We start from the raw sequence: 17,788 nt of genomic DNA, 5'->3' as shown, positions 1-17,788 counted from the left end.
CAATAGTAACCTGCACCAACTTTGATATTTTTGCACTACTGTATATATAAAAACTGCTTCATAACACCTGCATCTCTTCTTTATGTAACTCCACGTGTACATGTTTTATACTGTACCTATGAGTTCCATCTTTTCATCTCCTTTTGCTATTGAAATATTAATGCTGAAGTCTTTGAACTTGCAAAAAATAAATGACATGGTTGATTTTCTCGCCGTTTTAGATATTTAGAAGCAAGGTTCCCAGCTGGGTCCGGTACTAGAATAAAAGCACAATGGCTCTTTTGAAGCCTCGTAGTGTACTGAACATTTGTCTGACGGTAAAAACGGTCAATTTTTCCTTAGCCACATTCTTTAATTCCGTTGTATACTTTAGGATTAATGACCTTAGCATCCCTGAATGTTCAGGATTGAAAATTCTGCATTTGATGCATTCCAAGGTTATATTATTCTGACATATGTAGTTGATGTATCCTAAAACCCTCATTGAAAGGTAAGATAAAGTGGTGACAAACCTGCTTGAATCACTGGTGTTCCAAGATGGCGTAGCAGTCGGACGTGCGTTTTGTCTTGTCCCGTGTAAATATTGTTTTCCTCTTTTTTGAAATATATATTTTAATCTCACTTTACATCTATGGACTGAATATACTCTCCTGCAACCCGCCTCACCCAATGTGGTACGGATCTGCTATTTTTATACTTTAGAACCGGAAGCCCCATCAGAAGGTAGCCAGCTAACTAGCTAGTAGTCAGTTAGCCACTGCTAACGGTCTTCACCATTAACTCGGACACCAGCCAGCCTTAACTCGGTAAATACCTGCCAGTCTGCACAGCGCGATATCAACCCAGAGCATATCGGACTGCTTTTTCTCTACCACATCTCCAGATTCCTACCGCGAGCTCTGAACCTTTACACCGGTGCATCGCTGCTAGCTAGCTGCAATCTGAGTGGCTACTCCTGGCTAACGTCTCTGTCCTGAAGCAAGCACCAGTTAGCCTTGAGCTAGCCTCGAGCTAGGCCCATCTCCCGGCTAGCCAAAGTGGTCGACCAGCTAATTTCTTGGGCTACAATACCTCTTTTGCCAATTGGCCTGGACCCTTTACTGCCGAAATGGAGCCCCGCCGATCCATCACAACTGGTCTGCCGACGTAATAGTCCGAGGTGGTTACAACAGGCTCTTCCATTGTGACGTCGCCGAAGGCCCATATCCCTGGCCCGCTAGCTGTCTGAATCGCCGTGTCTCCAGCTCGCCTAGCGTAGTAGCAAGAACTGAATCGGCTCCCTGACTCACCTAATACTACTCATTGGACCCTATGATCACTCGGCTACACATGCCTCTCCCTAATGTCAATATGCCTTGTCTATTGCTGTTTCGGTTAGGGATTGTCTTATTTCACTGTAGAGCCCTCAGCCATGCCCAATATGCCTTAAATAAAAGACTTGGTTTCATGCATGTTAACATCAGAAGCCTCCTCCCTAAGTTTATTTTATTCACTGCTTTAGCACACTTCGCCAACCCTGATGTCCTAGCCGTTTCTGAATCCTGGCTTAGGAAGGCCACCAAAAATCCTGAAATGTCCATCCCCCAACTACAGCATTTTCCGACAAGACAAAACTGCCAAAGGGGGTGGAGTTACCCTGCAGATTTCTGTCATTCTATCCAGGTCTGTGCCCAAACAATTCGAGTTTCAACTTTTTATTAAAATTTTTTATAAAAAATCCACCTTTCCAGAAATAAGTCTATGCGTTGTCGCTTGTTATAGACCCCCCTCAGCCCGCAGCTGTGCCCAGGACACCATATGTGAATTGATTTCCCCCCCATCTTTTTTATTTATTTTTTATTTCACCTTTATTTAACCAGGTAGGATAGTTGAGAACAAGTTCTCATTTGCAATTGCAACCTGGCCAAGATAAAGCATAGCAATTCGACACATACAACAACAGAGTTACACATGGAATAAACAAAACCTAAAGTCTATATACAGTGAGAGCAAATGAGGTAAGATAAGAGAGTTAAGGCAATAAATAGGCCATGGTGGAGAAGTAATTACAATATAGCAATTAAACACTGGAATGGTAGATGTGCAGAAGATGAATGTGCAAGTAGAGATACTGAGGTGCAAAGGAGCAAGATAAATAAATAAATACAGTATGGGGATGAGATAGATAGATGGGCTGTTTACAGATGGGCTATGTACAGGTGCAGTGATCTGTGAGCTGCTCTGACAGCTGTCGTCAGTTCGTACTGTTAGGTGACCTAAACTGGGATATGCTTAACACCCCGGCCGTCCTACAATCTAAGCTAGATGCCCTCAAGCTAACACAAATGATCAAGGAACCTAGCAGGTACAACCATAAATCTGTTACCATGTGCACCCTCATAGATATCATCCTGACCAACTTGCCCTCTAAATACTCCTTCAACCAGGATCTCAGCGATCACTACCTCATTGCCTGTGTCCGTAATGGGTCCGCGGTCAAACGGCCACCCCTCATCACTGTCAAACGCTCCTTAAAACACTTCAGCGAGCAGGCCTTTCTAATAGACCTGGCCCGGGTATCCTGGAAGGATATTGACCTCATCCCGTCAGTAGAGAATGCCTGGTTGCTCTTTAAAGGTGCTTTCCTCACCATCTTAAATAAGCATGCCCTTTTAAAAAAATGTAGAACTAAGAACAGATATAGCCCTTGGTTCACCCCAGACTTGACTGCCCTTGATCATGCACATACATCCTGTGGCGTTATGCATTCTCATCAAATAACCCCTGCGATATGCAACTTTTCAGGGAAGTCAGGAACCAATACACACAGTCAGTTAGGAAAGCTAAAGCTAGGTTTTTCAAACAGAAATTTGTATCCTGTAGCACTAATTCCAAAGGTTTTGGGACACTGTACAGTCCATGGAGAATAAGAGCACCTCCTTCCAGCTGCCCACTGCACTGAGGCTAGGAAACACTGTCACCACTGATACATCTATGATAATCAATTAATTTCAATAAGCATTTTTCTACGGCTGTCCATGCTTTCCACCTGGCTACCCCTACCACGGCCAACAGGGTCCAGGCAATCTGGACCCTCTCTTTCTAAAATTAACTACTGAAATTGTTGCAATTACTAGCCTGTTCAAACTCTTTTGTATCGTCTGAGATCCCCAAAGATTGGAAAGCTGCAGCGGTCATCCCCCTCTTCAAAGGGTGAGACACTCTAGACCCAAACTGTGTTAGACCTATATCCATCCTGCCCTACCTTTCTAAAATCTTTGAAAGCCAAGTTAACCTCTCTAGGGTAGGTGGCACCAAATCGTCCCACCTACGTAACAGCCAGTGAAATCCTGTGGCGCGTTATTCAAATACCTTAGAAATGCTACTACTTCAAATTCTCAAACATATGACTATTTTACAGCATTTTAAAGACAAGACTCTCGTTAATCTAACCACACCGTCCGATTTCAAAAAGGCTTTACAACGAAAGCAAAACATTAGATTATGTCAGCAGAGAACCCAGCCAGAAATAATCAGACACCCATTTTTCAAGCTAGCATATAATGTCACAAAAATCCAGAAGACAGCTAAATGCAGCACTACCCTTTGATGATCTTCATCAGATGACACACCTAGGACATTATGTTATACAATACATGCATGTTTTGTTCAATCAAGTTCATATTTATATCAAAAACCAGCTTTTTACATTAGCATGTGACGTTCAGAACTAGCATACCCCCCGCAAACTTCCGGCGAATTAACTAACAATTTACTAAATTACTCACGATAAACGTTCACAAAAAGCATAACAATTATTTTAAGAATTATAGATACAGAACTCCTCTATGCACTCGATATGTCCGATTTTAAAATAGCTTTTTGGTGAAAGCACATTTTGCAATATTCTAAGTAGATAGCCCGGCATCACAGGGCTAGCTATTTAGACACCCAGCAAGTTTAGCCTTCACCAAACTCCGATTTACTATTAGAAAAGTTTGATTACCTTTGGTGTTCTTAGTCAGAATGCACTCCCAGGACTTCTACTTCAATAACAAATGTTGGTTTGGTCCCAAATAATCCATTGTTATATCCAAACAGCGGCGTTTTGTTCGTGCTTTCAAGACACTATCCGAAGGGTAAATAAGGGTGATGCGCCCGATGCGTTTCGTGACAAAAAAATTCTAAATATTCCATTACCGTACTTCGAAGCATGTCAACTGCTGTTTAAAATCAATTTTTATGCCATTTTTCTCGTAAAAAAGCGATAATATTCCGACCGGGAATCTGCGTTTAGGTAAATAAACGAAAGAAAATAAAGCACGGGATTGACTCATGCACGCGCCTAAGCTTATTATCCTCTTATCGGCCACTTGCCAAAAGCGCAAATGTGTTTCAGCCTGGGGCTGGAATGACATCATTCAGCTTTTTCCCGGGCTCTGAGAGCCTATGGGAGCCGTAGGAAGTGTCACGTTACAGCAAAGATCCTCAGTCTTCAATAAACAGAGACAAGAAGAACAAGATCTTGTCAGAGAGGGCACTTCCTTTAAGGAATCTTCTCAGGTTTTTGCCTGCCATATGAGTTCTGTTATACTCACAGACACCATTCAAACAGTTTTAGAAACTTTAGGGTGTTTTCTATCCAAAGCCAATAATTATATGCATATTCTAGTTACTGGGTAGGAGTAGTAACCAGATTAAATCGGGAACGTTTTTTATCCGGCCGTGTAAATACTGCCCCCTAGCCCTAACAGGTTTTAACAAAACAGATCACTGAGCATTAAGAATCCCACCGTACCTGCATGCTCTTCAACCGATTGCTGGCCGCACCAGCCCGCACGACTAGCATCACTACTCTGGACGGTTCTGACTTAGAATATATGGACAAATACCTAGGTGCCTGGTTAGACTGTAAACTCTCCTTCCAGACTCACATTAAGCATCTCCAATCCAAAATGTAATCTAGAATTGGCTTCCTATTTCGCAACAAAGCCTCCTTCACTCATGCTGCCAAACATACCCTTGTAAAACTGACTATCCAACCAATCCTTGACTTCTTTGACATCATTTAAAAAATAGCCTCCAACTCTGTAGTCAGACTACATCCAGTTTTCTATCACAGTGCAATCAGTTTCGTCACCAAAGCCCCATATACTACCCACCACTGTGACCTGTATGCTCGTTGGCTGGCCCTCCCTTCATATTTGTTGTCAAACCCACTGGCTTCAGGTCATTTATAAGTCTTTGCTAGGTAAAACCCTGCCTTATCTCAGCTCACTGGTCACCATAGCAACACCCACCCATAGCGCGCACTCCAGCAGGTATATTCCACTGGTCATCCCCAAAGCCAACACTTACTTTGGCCTCCTTTCCTTCCAGTTCTCTGCTACCAATGACTGGAACGAATTGCAAAAATCACTGGAGCTGGAGTCTTATATCTCCCTCTCTAACTTTAAGCATCAGCTGTTAGAGCAGCTTACCGATCACTGTACACACCCAATCTTTAAATTCACACCCAACTACATCATCCCCATATTGTTATCTTCTTGTTCTTTTGCACCTCAGTATCTTTTACACATCATCATATGTACATCTGTCACTCCAGTGTTAATGCTAAATTGTAATTATTTCGCCTTTATTTCCTTACCTCCCTAATCTTCTACATTTGCACACACTGTACATACATTTTTCTATTGTGTTATTGACTGTGCGTTTGTTTGTAACTCTTGTTTTTTTCACACTGCTTTGCTTTATCTTGGCCAGGTCACAGTTGTAAATGAGAACTTGTTCTCAACTGGCCTACCTGGTTAAATAAAGGTGAAATAAAATACAAAATTGTGATAAGATTTGTTCGACATTTCCAAAAGATGGAGCACAACGTATGCCTTTGCGTTTCAGGATTTGCTGAAGTGGATAGCGTGTAAAAATCATCTGTTTGCGGTTGCAACTCTCACTATCAAGTTCCAAACATCCTCTGGAAGCAACTGCAGCACAATACTGTTCGTCTGGAGCTTCATGAAATGGGTTTCCATGGCTGAGCAGCCGCCCACAAACCGAAGGTCACCATGCGCAATGCCAAGCGTTGGCTGGAGTGGCGTAAAGCCATTGGACTCAGTGGAAACAAATTCTCTTGAGTGATGAATCGAGCTTCAAATCAAATTTGTCACATGCGCCGAATACAACTGGTGTAGACCTTACAGTGAAATGATTTCTTTCAAGCCCTTAACCAACAATTCAGTTTTAAGAACCCCCCCCAAAAAAGTAACAAATAAAAGTAACAAATAATTAAAGAGCAGCAGTAAAATAACTGCTGGCAGTTCACCATCTGGCAGTCCGTCGAACAAATCTGTGTATGGCGGATGAGAGGAAAATGCTACCAGCCCAAATGCATAGTGCCAACTAAAGTTTGATGAAGGAGGAATAATGGACTGGGGCTGTTTTTCATGGGTCGGATAAGACCACTTAGATCTAGTGAAGGGAAATCTTAAGGCTACACCATACAATGACATTCTAGACGAATCTGTCCTTCCAAGTTTGTGGCAACAGTTTCGGGAAGGCCCTTTCCTGTTTCAGTATGACAATGCCCCTGTGCACAAAGCGAGGTCCATACAGAAATTGTTTGTCAAAATCGGTGTGGAAGAACTTGACTGTCCTGCACAGAGACCTGACCTCAACCCCATCAAACACCTTTGGGATGAATTGGTATAGGCGAGCCGAGCCTAATCGCCCAACATCAGTGCCCAACCTTACTAACGCTCTTTTGGCTGGATGGAAGCAAATCCCTGCAGCAATGTTAAAAAAATCCAGTGGAAAGCCTTCCCAGAAGGGGGAACCAAGTTTATTAATTGATAACCATGATTTTGGAATTCGATTTTTGACGAGCAGGTGTCCAAATACCTTTGTCATGTAGTTCACCTGGCTGATCTTACATCCAGTGGTGTGTATTCATGGATGCCAAGGGAAGCCAGGCTTCCCCGAAAATGTACCAACATTTTTTTTTATTTTGTCTCCTGTGTTTAATAATGTTCCTTCAATTTGCAAGATGTTGCATGTATCGCACCAGAGAAAGCATCTGAGCGAGAAAAAAACAGTGCACCTCTTTCTCTGATGCGGTCTGGTCGAAAAAAAAGTTTTACGGGCTCTTAACTAACTTTGCTATTTTTAGTTAGTCTTTACATTTTTTGTACATAATGTTGCTGCTACTATCTCTAGTGACCAAAAATAGCTTCTGGACATCAACAGCGATTACTCAACTCGAACTGGACAAAGTTTTTTTTCTTTAAAACTTCTTCGGGATCGGTGTCCCTTCCACGGGACGATTGAGCTAACGTCGGCTAATGCGATTAGCATACAAGAGTTCCCCAGGACATATCTCATATTGGCAGAAAGCTTAAATTCTTGTTCATCTAACTGCATTGTCCAATTTACAGTAGTTATTACAGTGAAAGAATACCATGCTATTATATGAGGAGAGTGCACAATTTTGACAATGAAGTTATTAATTAACAAATTAGGCAAATTTGGGCAGTCTTGATACAACGTTTTGAACAGAAATGCTATGGTTCATTGGATCAGTCTAAAACTTAGCACATACGCTGCTGCCATCCAGTGGCCAAAATCTAAATTGCACCTGGGCTGGAATAATACATTATGGCCTTCCTCTTGCATTTCAAAGATGATGGTACCAAAAAATACAACATTTATTTTATTATCTTTTACCAGATCTGTTATATTCTCCTACATTCCTTTCAAATCGTACCAAGAATATGCATACCCTTGCTTCAGGACCTGAGCCAAAGGCAGTTAGATTTGGGTATGTCAGTTTGGGTGAAAATTGGAAAAAAAGGCGTGGATCCTGCTTCCCGGAGACCAGGCCCAAATCCCCATAATTCGCGTGAAGAAAAGACGGAAATATGCGGGGTGGAGGTCTGGGTGTCTTGTGAGAATTCATCGGCGAGTGAGTAACCACTGCTCTCATTATTGGCCAACATGCAATCATTGGGAAACAAATTGGGCGATCTACGATTAAGACTATCGTACCAACGGCCCATTAACTCTAATTTTATGTTTCACAGAGACTTTGCTGAACGACGACATGGATAATAAAGAGCTGGCTGGTTTCTCCTTGTTTTGGCAGGACAGAGCATCTATGTCTGGTAAGACGAGGGGCGGTGGTGTCTATTTGTCAATAACTGCTATGTCTAATATTAAAGAAGTCTCAAGGTATTGATCACCTGAGGTAGGATACCTCATAAGCTGTAGACATCACTATCTACCAAGAGTTCACATCAATATTTGTGTACGTCTACTTACCACCAAACTGATGCTGGCACTAAGACTGACTCAACGATCTGTAATAAGGCCATAAACAAACAAGAAAATACTCATCCAGAAGCGGCTCTCCCAGTGGCCGGGACTTTAATGCAGGCAAACTTAAATCCGTGTTACCCAATTTCTTCTATGTGCAACCAGAGGAAAAAAAACTTTACACCACCTTTTATCCACACACAGAGATGCATAAAAAGCTCGCTCTCCATTCGGCAAATTGAATCATAATTCTATACTCTTGATTCCTGCTTACAAGCAAAAACTAAAGCAGGAAGAACCAGTGACTCGCTCAATACGGAAGTGGTCAGATGACTCAGATGCTACTTCTACAGGACTCTTCTGCTAGCACAGACTGGAAAATGTTCCGGGATTCATCCAATGGCATTGAGGAGTATACCGCCACAGTCACCGGCTTCATCAATAAGTGCATTGACGGCATCGTCCCCACAGTGACCGTACGTACATTTCCCAACCAGAAGCCATGGATTACAGGAAACATCTGCACCGAGCTAAAGGCTAGAGCTGCCGCTTTCAAGGAGCTGGACACTAATCTGGACGCTTATAAGAAATCCCACTATGCCCGCAGACTAACAATCAAACAGGCAAAGCTTCAATACAGGACTAAGATTGAATCCTACTACACAGGCTCTGACGCTGGTCGGATGTGGCAGGGCTTGAAAACTAGACTACAAAGGGAAAACCAGACGTGAGTTGCCCAGTGACGCAAGCCTACCAGATGAGCTAAATGCCTTTTTATGCTCGCATTGAGGCAAGCAGCATTGACGTATGCATGAGAGCACCAGCTGTTCCAGACGACTGTGTGATCACGCTCTCCGTAGCCGACGTGAGCAAGACCTTTTTAAACATTAGCAAAGCATGTGCGGACCAACTGGCAAGTGTCTTGACTGTCATTTTCAACCTCTACCTGTCCGAGTCTGTAGTACCGACATGTTTCCAACAGACCACCATAGTCACTGTGCCCAAGAAAGCGAAGAGAACCTGCCTAAATGATTACCGCCCTGTATCACTCACGTCGGTAGCCTGAAGTGCTTTGAAACACTGGTCATGGCTCACATCAACACCAGTGAGCCATGTTTCTGTGAAACAGAGGATGTTACAATCTCTGTCTCTCTGGAAGGCAACTCGTGTCCTAATTTTGTCCACTTTGTTATCTAGAGATTGGACATTGGTGAGTAATCTGCTCGGAAGAGGTGGATGGTGTGCTCGCCTTCTGAGTCTGACCAGTAGGCCTCTCCGTCTGCCTCTCCTGCGGCGACCGCAGGAGAGGGGTCGGGTACGAACAGGGTGGAGGTCCAAGGTCCGAACAAGGGATCCGCTTTGGGAAAGACGTATTCCTGGTCGTAATGTTGGTAAATTGACATCGCTTTTATATACAATAGTTCTTCCCGGCTGTATGTATTAACACTTGAGATTTTCTGGTTTAACAATGTAAGAAATAATACATAACAAAAACTAAATTGCATAGTTTCCTAAGGACCTGAAGCGAGGCGACCATCTCTGTCGGCGCCATCTTGCTTGACCATGCTGTATGTCATGTAACTTTTTTTACATGCAATATGGTTTGTGGACTTCCCCAGACAGCGAATGCGCTCCAGTTTTGTGATGAAATTAAGGTGTGGTTGAATTTGTTCTGTTGTCACTGTCTGATTGTCTCGGCCTTAGGCCTTTATATCATGGTCGCAAGGCATATAAACTAACAGGTTATAGAGCAAACAATGCAATTATCACAACACAGGTTGTAAAATGGCCCTATTTTCTGGCATGGGTTCCTCAGTGATTTTACCCACGCATCGCTACTGCTTACATCTCCACTTTAGCCCAGTAAGCACGCCTAAAGTGATTCTGACAGGTTTGAGAAAGTAAGGAAACACTCCTTGCGATTATCTCAATTGCGTAGTCCTTGCATCCTTTCTTTTCACCACCTTCTCAAAACCCAATGTGAGGTCAATATGAGTCTTGAATTTTGTCAACAAAAACATTCATGGCTAATTTTCTAATTGTGGCTTATTTGATAGAATGAAGTCCATCATTCTTAGGTTCTTACAAGTGTACAGTGCTTATAAGTAGGACATGTGACATCCTGACAATTATTTTTTCCATTGTTAGAGCAGCCACATATCTTGTCAATTATAATGGTTAATCTGTGGCTAGAACAAGGCCAAGTCAGCCCGTGCTCATGCTATAATTCTCTCAGCTAGGGGAAGTGAAATGATAGGCTACAATGATTTTGCTCATGATGCACGCTGCAACTAATACGTAACAACACTGTGAGCGCATCGCACACGAAACAAAACATCAATGCAAATGTAATAACAGCTAAACAAGTTTGATATTTTCTTTTGAGGGTGCCTTTTCATTATGGCATAGTAGACACTTGTGGTTTCTAGCTCACCATTAAAGCAGTGGAGCGTGGTCAAAATCATTAATCTTGGGGCGACGGGGAGCAGGGTTCACATTCAATTTTACCATTTATAAAATGGTCATATACGTTTTAATGCGGACTAGCTTTGCTTGAGAAAGTGGAGATGCAATAATAATAAGTTTGCACCCCCTATTTAAATTTGATCCATTGCTTAGGCGATCAAATGTAGGCAACTGCAAAAATCTGTTTGGCTCAGCTCAGTTCAAATCAAATGTATTTGTCGCATACACATGGTTAGCAGATGTTAATGCAAGTGTAGTGAAATGCTTGTGCTTCTAGTTCCGACCATGCAGAAATATCTAACAAGTAATATAACCTAACAATTCCACAACAACTATCTTATACACACAAGTGTAAAGGAATGAATACGAATATGTACACAAAAATATATAAACGAGTGATGGCCGAAACGGGATAGGCAAGATGCAGTAGATGGTAAGAGTACAGTATATACATATGAGATGAGTAATGTAGGGTATGAAAACATTATATGAACTGGCATTGTTTAAAGTGGCTAGTGATACATTTCATCAAGATTGCAAGATGTAGTAGATGGTATAGCGTACAGTATATACCGGCTAATATATGGATTTTTCCCGCTTTCAATTTTTTTTCTTCCAAAAAACACATTCTGTGACGTGCTCAGTTTTTTGGCGGCATGAAGCTTTCATTAGACCAATGAAATTGCCGAACGCGTTAAGGTCAAACAACTTTTTTGTTTACTGTTTAGATTAAATCAAGAGCTCTCAAACTTCCCATCATTCTGATTACGGTAGTCATTTTGTCACCCTCATCATGGCAAAGACACGGAGAAATGCATATGATGCAGCTTTCAAGTTGAAGGCGATTGATCTGGCAGTTGGAAAAGGAAATAGAGCTGCTGCACGGGAGCTTGGTCTTAATGAGTCGATGATAAGACGTTGGAAACAGCAGCGTGAGGAATTGACTCAGTGCAAAAAGACAACTAAAGCTTACTGCTAATTTTTTATTTTTTGTTACAAGCCGTGTTTCGTTATGCCTATTTATTTTTGTTAAAGCCTATTTATTTTTGTTACAAGCCGTGTTTCGTTAAAGCCTGTGTAAAATTCATTTGTTTCAATGTACCGGTAAGCACCTGCGGCTTATAGACTTGTGCGGCTTATTTATGTTCAAAATAAATTTAAAAAATGTATTCAGTGGGTGCGGCTTATATTCAGGTGTGCTCAATAGTCCGGAAATTACGGTACATATGAGATGGGTAATGTAGGGTATGAGAACATTATATAAAGTGGTTAGTGATACATTTAATTACATCAAGATGGCAAGATGCAGTAGATGGTATAGCGTACAGAATATACATATGGGATGAGTAATGTAGGGTATGTAAACATTATATAAAGTGGCTAGTGATAAATTGATTACATCAATTTTTCCATAATTAAAGTGGCTGGAGTTGAGTCCGTATGTTGGTAGCAGCCACTCAATGTTAGTGATGGCTGTTTAACAGTCTGATGGCCTTGAGATGGAAGCTGTTTTTCAGTCTCTCGGTCCCCGCTTTGATGCACCTGTACTGACCTCGCCTTCTGGATGATAGCGGGGTGAACAGGCAGTGGCTCGGGTGGTTGTTGTCTTTGATGATCTTTTTGGCCTTCCAGTGACATCGGGTGGTGTAGGTGTCCTGGAGGGCAGGTAGTTTGCACCCGGTGATGCGTTGTACAGACCTCACTACCCTCTGGAGAGCCTTCCGGTTATGGGTGGAGCAGCTGCCCTACCAGGCGGTGATACAGCCCGACAGGATGCTCTCGATTGTGCATCTGTAAAGGTTTTTGAGTGTTTTTGGTGACAAGCCAAATTTCTTCAGCCTCCTGAGGTTGAAGAAGCACTGCTGCGCCTTTTTCACATTTACATTTTTAGTCATTTAGCAGACGCTCTCTGTGTGGGTGGACCATTTCAGTTTGTCCGTGATGTGTACGCCGAGGAACTTAAAACTCTCCACCCTCTCCACTACTGTCCCGTCAATGTAGATAGGGGGCTGCTCCCTCTGCTGTTTTCTGAAGTCCACGATCATCTCCTTTGTTTTGTTGACATTGAGTGTGAGGTTATTTTCCTGACACCACACTCCGAGGGCCCTCACCTCCTCCCTGTAGGCCGTCTCGTCGTTGTTGGTAGTCAAGCCTACCACTAGTGTCGTCTGCAAACTTGATGAATTAGTTGGAGACGTGCATGGCTACGCAGTTGTGGGTGAACAGGGAGTACAGGAAAGGGCTGAGAACGCACCCTTGTGGGGACCCAGTGTTGAGGATCAGCGGGATGGAGATGTTACCTACCCTCACCACCCGGGGACGGCCCGTCAGGAAGTCCAGGACCCAGTTGCACAGGGCGGGGTCGAGACCCAGGGTCCCGAGCTTAATGACAAGTTTGGAGGGTACTATGGTGTTAAATGCTGAGCTGTAATCGATGAACAGCATTCTTACATAGGTATTCCTCTTGTCCAGATGGGTTAGGGCAGTGTGATGGCGATTGCGTCGTCTGTGAACCTATTGGGGCGGTAAGCAAATTGGAGTGGGTCTAGGGTGTCAGGTAGGGTGGAGGTGATATGGTCCTTGACTAGTCTCTCAAAGCACTTCATGATGACGGAAGTGAGTGCTACAGGGCGGTAGTCATTTAGCATAATTTACCTTAGCTTTCTTGGGAACAGGAACTATGGTGGCTCTCCTGAAGCATTTGGTGGACAGCAGTCTGGGATATGGATTGATTGAATATGTCAGCTGGTCTGCGCAAACTCTGATGATGCGACTGGGGATGCCATCTGGGCCTGCAGCCTTGCGAGGGTTAACACGTTTAAATGTTTTACTCACGTTGGCTGCAGTGAAGGAGAGCCCGCAGGTTTTGGTAGCAGGCCGTGTCAGTGGCATTGTATTGTCCTCAAAGCGAGCAAAAAAGTTGTTTAGTCTGTCTGGGAGCAAGGCATTGTGATCCGCGATGGGGCTGGTTTTTCTTTTGTAGCCCGTGATTGACTGTAGACCCTGCCACATACCTCTCGTGTTTGAGCCGTTGAATTGCGACTCCACTTTGTCTCTATACTGATGCTTAGCTTGTTTGATTGCCTTGCGGAGGGAATAGCTACACTGTTTGTATTCGGTCATGTTTCCGGTCACCTTGCCCTGATTAAAAGCAGTGGTTTGCATGTTCAGTTTTGCGCGAATGCTGCCATCAATCCACTTTTTCTGGTTGGGGAATGTTTTAATAGACGCTGTGGGTACAAATTTACCGATTCACTTGTTAATAAACTCGCACACAGAATCAGCGTATTCGTCAATGTTGTTGTTCGCCGCAATGCGGAACATATCCCAGTCCACGTGATCGAAGCAATCTTGAAGCGTGGAATCCGATTGGTCGGACCAGCGTTGAACAGACCTGAGCGCGGGTGCTTCCTGTTTTAGTCTCTGTCTATAGGCTGGGAGTAACAAAATGGAGTCGTGGTCAGCTTTTCCAAAGGGAGGGCGGGGGAGGGCCTTATATGCAAGTTAGAATAACAGTGGTCCAGGGTTTTACCAGCCCTGGTAGCACAATTGATATGCTGATAGAATTTGGGGAGCCTTGTTTTCAGATTAGCCTTGTTAAAATCCCCGGCTACAATAAATGCAGCCTCAGGATATGTGGTTTCCAGTTTACATAGTCCAATGAAGTTCTTTCAGGGCCATCAATGTGTCTGCTTGGGGGGGAATATAGACGACTATGATTATGATCGAAGAGAATTCTCTTGGTAGATAATGCGGTCGGCATTTGATTGTGAGGCATTCTAAGTCAGGTGAACAAAAGGACTTCAGTCCCTGTATGTTGTTATGATCACACCACGTCTCGTTAATCATAAGGCATACACCCCCGCCCTTCTTCTTACCAGAGAGATGCTAGTTTCTGTTGGCGCGATGCGTGAAGAAACCAGGTGGCTGTACCGACTCAGATAGCTGCGACTCGGGAAGAGGAAGAGCTTTGCAGGTGTTTCTGATTAATTAACAATGCCATGCTGGTGGGTGGTAACATTCAATTAAAACCCAGCCCTGAAATTAAACGTAAAGTATTAGCACATCTCATAGGGAAGCACACAGCATTGACAAAGTTACCACTTCGGATTTCCCACTTCAAGCCCAAATATAGAATACTTTTTCCCACTTCAAGCCCAAATATATATAACACTTTGATTAAAACACTTTGATTAAAACTTTTGATTAAAACAATCAAGGTATTTGTGCCCAAGTTTGTCTGAAGGGAAGGAGTCTGTCATACATATTTTTGTCATGAAGTCATGAGTCATGAAGACTGAAAGACTGAAAAACAGGCATAGACTATGGTAAATAGTCAAATAGTCAACTGAACTATAATAGAAATGTTAGATGTGGCTTTGGCATCCCTCTCCATGTTCATACAGAACACCTTTCTGCCGGAGCTATGAGCAAACTCAGAGCTGTTTACACACAATTCTTTCCTTTTGTCATATTTGATTGATTCATGGCTGATATTATATTTCCATATATTCTGCTGGTGTGTCTTCAGAAGGAAGAAAGAAATATTAGGATGCTTTTCTGGGTGATCCAACAGGATTCACCTTGCCCTCAATGCATGTGCAGATGTTCTACAGCCATCTGTCCATATGAATGCTTTAGTATGTTATTTGACTTTTTTCAGGGGGGGAAATTGGTCCCCTGGATAGAGTTGATGGATCCATTACTTAATTGATTTCCCATTGAAATTGAAGATTCTGATGACTGTTCTATTAATTACACTTTCCGTTATCACATTAGTCTAAATTATTGGTTTCCATCATTGACAGAAACCCAGTGGGGATTTCATCCCAGGATATGAGATATTATCTAAACTCTATTTATTTTCTACAGTATTCACTTGTGATCATCTTTCTATGGAGCACAATGTGCCTGCCTAACACAATATTTCATATGGCTTGCATACGGTACATGTCTGTATAAGCCACTCTGTGTGGTCTGAAGCTGCTACATCTTAATTTGACCTGTATTGTCGCAGCTAAATAATCCTGCAGTAACAGGATTTGAATGTTTAGTCTATAATGCTGCTTGATCGGTGCTCAAAATGAGGGTACATGAAAAGTAGACGTGTTCATATAACTTTGTTAGTGCAGGTTTTCAGTTAATTTGTTTAAATCACTAAGCTCATCGGCATTTCCTGCAGCGAAGGAAAATTTTCAGCAACAACAGTGATCAAATTTAAGATCCCACACCTGTAGCTGCTGCTCTCTACTAACTGAGCCGTGTCGGACTGTGCTATCAGATAGCCCCTGCTGTATGGCTGTCCACACTTCTCCATTAGTCCCAGTAATGAGACTGATCACGTGGCCCTCTAGTCCAGACTCAACGGCAGCAGCCAGACACAGACGTGCTGCAGACTGCATAACCAAGGCCAGCTGTCCTCGACATTACTCAACTGTTGTTTCAGGACTTTGGGAAATGGTGCCGCCTGCTCTGCTACCGGGAAATAGCATTGCTGTCTGCTGTGCTATCATCCATCTTGCCCTGGGTGCCTTTGATCAAGGCTAGTAGGCTGGTAGCCACTAAATACAACATGTTCAAGTGTCTAACGTCCAGTACACCATGTTCCTGTAACTAGATCGTGTTGAGGGCTTCTCAGCTTGTTCAACAGCTAGCTTCTGTTCGTTGAGGAAACCACAAGTCGAGTTGGGTATCTGTTCTATGTTGGTATGATGGATTTTCATTCACATTGGAATGGGGTTCATTTCCAAGGGGGACAGCGTTTTGATGAGAGAGGGGTTTCATATCTTTGCTCTGGACGAGGAGGGATGTTACAACCGTAGATATAGAACTGATATATGGACGCCTGGAAATCTCAACCATCCATGTCCTAGGATAGTCTGTGTGACTGTAGGTAAATCTGGATGGCCTCCATATTCAGTATGGTAGAGACATATTCATATTTTTCCCAAAGTATCACATTTTCAATGAAAAATTGCCTCGTTATGTGCAATGGAGCCAACAGTGGAGTTTTTGTTACAATGAACATAATCCAGGCTCATTCATGATTGTATGAAAATACCCTGGAATGGATTAACTGCGATCACAATGATGAACAGGGAATTCAACCTGTATTTATTTGATTAACTGCAGTAAAACAAAGCAACACTAATCCGGATGCTTATGAGAAATCCTGCTACAACCGACAGGCAAAGCTTCAATACAGGACTAAGATCAAATCCTGCTACGCCGGCGCTGATGCCCTTCCAATATAAAAGAGCTTGCAGACTTTCATGGACTTCAAAGGGAAACCCAGCCACAAACTGTCCAGTAACGTGAGCCTACCAGAAGACCTAAATACCTTCTATGCTCGCTTCGAGGCAAGTAACACTGAACCATGCATGAACCACAGCACCAGCTGTTCCGGACGACCGTGTGATCTCGCTCTCCATAGCCGACGTGAGTAAGACCTTTAAACTGGTTAACATTCACAAGGCCGCGGGGCCAGACGGATTACCAGGACGCATACTTGGAGCATGCGCTGACCAGCTGGCACGTATCTTCACTGACATTTTCAACCTCTCCCTGACCCAGTCTGCAATACCTACATATTTCAAGCAGACCACCATAGTCCCTGTGCCCAAGAATGCCAAGTAACCTAATGACTATTGCCCCATAGCATTCACATCTGTTGCAGTGGAGGCTCCTCAGAGGAGAAAGGGAAGGTCCATCCTCAGTGAAATGAAATATATTCATGTCACCAAATAATTGATTAAAATACACTTGTGCAGTGAAGGTATACAGTAAATTCAACAGCACTGTCTGGGGTAGCACCATGGTGTAGCCGGAGGACAGCTAGCTTCTGTCCTCCTCTGGCTACATTGACTTCAATACAAAACCTAGGAGGCTCGTAGGCTTCACCCCCTTCCATAGACAAACATGGTAACTATGACCACTTCTGGAGGATGTCCTCCAACCAATCAAAGCTTTTGCAGTATGAACTGACATGTTGCCCATCCAAATCAGAGAATTAACCTAGTGACTTGTATTGGGATTG

The sequence above is a fragment of the Salmo trutta genome, chromosome 18 (genome assembly GCF_901001165.1).
Source record: "Salmo trutta chromosome 18, fSalTru1.1, whole genome shotgun sequence".
NCBI lineage: Eukaryota > Metazoa > Chordata > Actinopteri > Salmoniformes > Salmonidae > Salmo > Salmo trutta.
This window is presented reverse-complemented; position numbering follows the sequence as displayed.